Below are 5,668 nucleotides of genomic sequence, written 5' to 3'. Positions count from 1 at the left end.
TGGTAACTTAATTGTTTTTATAATTTCTTTTTGTTCTAATTCTCTAACACATTCATCAATGATATCTAAGGCATAACACGAGTCTCCCATCACAGGTGCCATAAGAAATTTCGAAAGTATAAATTCTATTTTCTCGTCACCTACCTCAAATGTCAACTTTCCTTTCTTGACATCTATTATGGCTCCTGCAGTCGATAAGAATGGTCTACCTAGAAGGATTGGTATATCATTGTCCTCTTTGATGTCCATGACAACAAAATCAGTAGGGATAAATAACTGACCTATCCTAACAGGAACATCTTCTAATATGTCTATCGGATATTTAACAGATCTATCGGCTAACTGAAGTGACATCTTAGTGGGCTGTAATTCTCCTAAGTTTAACCTCTCACAAACTGCTAGAGGCATTAAGCTCACACTAACTCCTAAGTCTAGAAAAGCTTTTTCGATGACATGATTACCCAAAAGGCAAGGAACGGAGAAATTTCCAGGATCTTTATCTTTCTTTGCTAATTTGTCCTCGGAAATAGCATTACATTCCAAAGGCTTCGGATCGTCAAGTCTACGTTTGTTGGTAAGGATGTCTTTGAGAAACTTTGCATAAGAAGGTATTTGGGTGATGGCTTCTATGAAAGGGATTTCTACATGAAGTTTTTCTATAACTTTAATAAATTTTTGATACTGTTTATTGATCTGGGTTTGTTTGAGTCTTTGGGGATATGGTATAGGTGGTTTATATGGCGGGGGCGGTACGTAAGTTTTATCTTTAGGTTCTTCTCCTTTATCTCGACCTTCCTGGTTTTCAGGTTCCTCTGGTTCCTTTACTTTGTCCGGGGGTTTGGTACATTCCTTAGAAGTTTCGGGTTCACTCAATCTAGGGTTTGGTGGCTCATCATAAGCGTTCCCACTTCGTAGGGTAATGGCATTGGCTTGTCCTCTCGGATTTTGTTGAGGTTGTCCAGGGAATTATCCTCCAGGTGTAGTCTGAGGGGCTTGGTTTAAAGCTACCTGAGAGATCTGGGTTTCAAGCATCTTGGTATGAGTAACTATTTGGTCAACCTTGGTTCCTAACTGAGTAATCAATTCGTTAACATGAATGTTTTGGTTCATGAACTCCTTGTTTTGTTGGGTTTGAGCGGTGATAAAATTTTCCATAATTTTCTCAAGGCTCGGCTTTGGTGGTACAGGTTGCATAGGTTGATTTGATCTTGGGGCTTGATAACTAGGTCTCGGAGGTGCATTATTTTGAATAGGGTTATTGTTTTTATAGGAGAAGTTCGGGTGATTCCTCCATCCAGGGTTATAGGTATTCGAATATGGGTTCCCTTGGGTGTAGTTTACTTGCTCAGAGTGGGTTTTGTTTAATAGACTGCATTCTGCAGATTGGTGTCCTTTGGTTCCACATATCTCACAATCCGACGAAACTGCGGCTACAGTATTCGGGTTTATGTACATATGCTCGACTTTGAGGGCTAATGCGTCCACTTTAGCTTGCATCATGTCTATAGAGCTTAGTTCATGCACTCCTCCTTGGGCTTCCTTTTTCTCAACCGTCGCTCGTTCGACTCCCCATGATTGATGGTTTTGAGCCATATCTTCAATGAGGGCACTAGCTTCAAGATAAGGTTTGTTCATCAGAGCACCGCATGCGGCAGCGTCGATGGTCATCTTTGTGTTGTAATGAAGTCCATTATAGAAGGTTTGAATGATTAACCAATTTTCTAAACCATGATGTGGGCATGCTCGTAACAACTCTTTATATCTCTCCCAAGCTTCGAACAGCGATTCTCCTTGGTTTTGGGTAAATCTAGTTATATGGTTTCGAAGAACGGCGGTCTTACTCGGGGGAAAATATCTAGCAAGAAAAACTCTTCTAAGGTTATCCCAAGTCGTAATGGAATTGGGTGGAAGGGAATCTAACCATGATAGGGCTTTATCTCTGAGGGAAAAAGGGAATAATCTTAAACGTATTGCCTCAGGAGAAACTCCATTGGTTTTAAAAGCATCTTCTAATTGAAGAAATCTTTTTAAATGCTGGTTAGGGTTCTCGGTAGTGAGACCCGCGAATTGTCTCTGTTGCACTAGTTACAACAGGGATGGTTTAAGTTCAAAATTATTAACTGGTATGGTTGGGTTTACTATACTAGAACTAGGTTCTTCATTAGATGGTTGAGCGAAGTCCTTAAGAGGTCTTTGGTTTTGATCTTCGGCCATAGCTCTCTTAATTCTATGAAAAAATAAACGTGCGCGAGCGTAACGTTCAGGTTCCGCTAGAGGGTATACTAAGCTTAAACTTCCGGTGCTGCGAGTTCTTCGCATTGACCGGCGGGAAATAGCCTAAGTCTAAACGGTACAACAACAGGAAAATGAAATTTGACGAAATTGGTCCCCGGCAACGGCGCCAAAAACTTGATGCGGTGTTTTTCGCAAGTATACGAACGCGTCAGAGTAATATAAAAGATTATCGAATCCACAAAGACCAAGTGTCAATCTATCGTTATCTATTGTTATGGTGTTTATCAAAGGCAAATAAAATAAGTGTTTTTGGAGTGTGCAATGAAAAGTAAAGTGTTGAAATAAAATATAATTAATAAAGACAGGGTCGAATGTAATTCACGTAATCAATTAATAATCCAAGTACTTGCTAATAGAATTACTTATGGGCAATGTTTCCTACTTTGAAAAGAACTAATTTAACAGGAACTATCGCTTTCGCGTATTCAGAACCGAGTTGTACTCCCTAATCAAACCCTCTTATTGTCACTTATAAAAAGGCGCGCATTGCGTTAGAGTAGTAAACCTATTTTTAAGAAATATAGTACCTTGACTAAGTTGAAAAGTATTATAACCTGGATTTCTTAACCAAAAGAGGTTCTTACGAACCAGACTCTAAACTTATAAACGCGTCCGAAAATAGTTTTAAAATCTCTTTTCTTCTTAATGTTAAAATCTCCTAATGAACTAAACAAAGCGCTTTCGCTGTTTTTGAAATAGTTAAAAACAATTAAGTTTAAAAAGACGTTGGACGGCTTTCGATCTTACCCAACGGAATTGAAGTGCGGGAAAACTTAATTTGAAAGTTACAATAGCCCTTAAGTGTTTCTACGAACAATCGTACGGATTATCGGTTCAATTATGATCCTTACATTCTAACCTTATAAACTTAGCTAGACATGGTAAAGTAAAAGTGCATAAAAATAAATAAAAGTAGTGCGAGTGCGGAAAGTAAATAATTTAAAGCGAGTGCGAGGAAATAAATAATTTAAAGCGAGTGCGAGAAATAAATAAAGTAAAAGCGAGTGCGGGAAATAAATAAAGTAAAAGCGAGTGCGGGAAATAAATAAAGTAAAGCGAGTGCGGAAAATAAACAAAGTAAAGCGAGTGCGGAAAATAAATAAAGTAAAGCGAGTGTGGGAAATAAATAAAGTAAAAGCGAGGGTGGGAAATAAATAAAGTAAAGCGAGTGCGGGAAATAAATAAAGTAAAGGCGAGTAATAAAAACCTGCTCCAATCGGAGGGCTGAGTAAATTGCAATGCGGAAAAGAAAATGGCGGCAGGATTAACTTCCTTCCAAAGTGCTCCAAACTCGATTACAGACTCTATCACAGACTTGATTACACAATTGTGGTAACACTCCAATGCGAAGCGATTACCACTCTATAAAACTGAATATATGCCTAAGTGAAACAAATTTGCTCCTGAGTTTGCCTCTGTTCTAAGCTTGGATGCTTGTAAAAGTGAATTCGCGTTTCTATTTATAGGCAAGTAAAAAGATGGAAATGACTTGGATGCCCCTCAACTTGAAAATAGGAGGAAACCGTTTTTCCTCTTGTGGCGCCCGCCACAAGGCCATGGCGCCCGCCACAAGCACAATATGGGGCGCCTTAGTGGAAGTAGTTGGAAAACGTGGGAGTTGATGGAAGTTGAATTTGACACGTCATGGCTTGGCCTGTGGCGCCCGCCATTGGGTAGGCCATAAGAACAAAATGCTGAATTTTAGGGTTTTTAGCCCTTTTTCGCTCCTTTTCTCGACCGGGGCTCCGATTAAAGTAAAATCCTGAAAACAAAGAAAAACATAACAATAACACAACAAAATGATAATAAAACAACTAGAATGCATGTGAAATCCGAGTCGAAAATACGTAAATTTCAGTGTGATCACCAGCGTCACCGTCTTCTCCGGCCAACCTCCGGCCAAGTCCAAATTTGCAGAGATCCAAATTGGAGTCACAATTCCTTGCTATGGATGCTTGCAATTCACTCTATAGATCAAGGAGAAGAAGGCTTAGGAACTTTAAGATCTGAAAATTGATCGAGGAAACCAAAGTTCAGATCTGAAAATTGAGAGAAAATTGAGATAATTCCTTTAGTGAGGGTTGTGATTTCAGTTTAGCAGCATTTGAGGCGCCTTCAGGTTGCTGAAATGAAGCTCATATGCATTGTATTTATAGGCATGGCATGGCTGAAGTGCATGAATAAAACTTGCATGAATGGAAAGGGCCTCCATGCATGGGCCTGTACAGGCGCATGGAGGGCCCAATTCCAATTGGATTTGGTAGCTGATGCATGCTAGAAGCAATTTGGTCGTGCAGATTGGGTGGTAATAGCTCATGCAATGCAAATTAAATGATTTTCCAAAATTGCACTATTATGCTCAAGCCTTCGAAAATGCCATGTCAAAAATAGAAACACCATCTTATGAGTAATAGATGGAAAGCTTATTTCATAAGGATCATTTGTTATGTTTATCAAAACTCCATTTGGGCCTTGGAAATTGATGAAAAGTGGTCATGAAGTGTAGGGTGCAAAACATGCACATGTGAGATTTTCAAAATTGGCCAAAGTTCAAGCCCTTTTGTCTCAATGATGTAAGCTCCAAATGACAAAATCTTCAACATCAAAGTTGTAGATATTTTAAAGGCAATCAATATGGACTTAGATTTTGCATCATTTGGATTTTTGATGAAGAAGTTATGGGCACTTGAAATTGGACTTTTTCACATTTCAATGCATTTGGTCCAAAGTGACCTATAATGTTTTGCATTATCACATGTATTTCTTTTGAGATTTTGAAATTTTTCTAAACATAACATTTGAAGTAGACACACTAAGTTTTCCAATGCATTTGATCCCACCTCAAAATCATGAAAAATGAATGAGTCGTGTTCTTGGTAAGTTGACCCAAAATTAGGGTTTCAATCAAAATGACCTATAATGTATTGGAATGGATGATGACCTTACAAGCTTCAAATCAATTTTTGATGAACACTAAAGTTGTTCATATTGTCCTTAAGAACATATTTTATCTTGGGGTCATCTCCATTTGACAATCACATCAAAAGTTAGGTCTCAGTGTATTTCAAAATAGTTAGATGAATTGACTAATCAACTTCTCAAGTCCACACCTCATATCTTGATGAATTGATGATTGAGGACACTTAGATAGGTTCAAATATGCATGAAATGGTGAATTAAATAACTTCCCTTGATTACATTTGACCATGGGTTGAGGTTGCTTCATGAGCAAGGCACAGTTGATGAATAGATGAACTAGGGTTTCCTTGGAAAACAAGCCTCAAACCCTTTGATTTGCTTTGATCAAAATGATGAATTGAGATACTTGGGAGGCATATTTGATGGATGAGAGCTTTGGGAACCATTTCCATGT

The 5,668-nt window shown here is 38.4% G+C and overlaps 1 non-coding gene across 1 annotated transcript; it reads left to right on the top strand.

Moving 5' to 3' along the window:
* The first annotated feature begins 1,723 nt into the window (after positions 1–1,723).
* LOC127108769 (small nucleolar RNA R71) lies at positions 1,724–1,830 on the top strand. The gene has a single exon (XR_007796282.1). It is a non-coding gene; the product is annotated as a small nucleolar RNA R71 (small nucleolar RNA).
* The last annotated feature ends 3,838 nt before the right edge of the window (positions 1,831–5,668 follow it).

This window comes from Lathyrus oleraceus, chromosome 7 (genome assembly GCF_024323335.1).
Source record: "Lathyrus oleraceus cultivar Zhongwan6 chromosome 7, CAAS_Psat_ZW6_1.0, whole genome shotgun sequence".
Lineage (NCBI taxonomy): Eukaryota > Viridiplantae > Streptophyta > Magnoliopsida > Fabales > Fabaceae > Lathyrus > Lathyrus oleraceus.
This window is presented reverse-complemented; position numbering and strand designations above follow the sequence as displayed.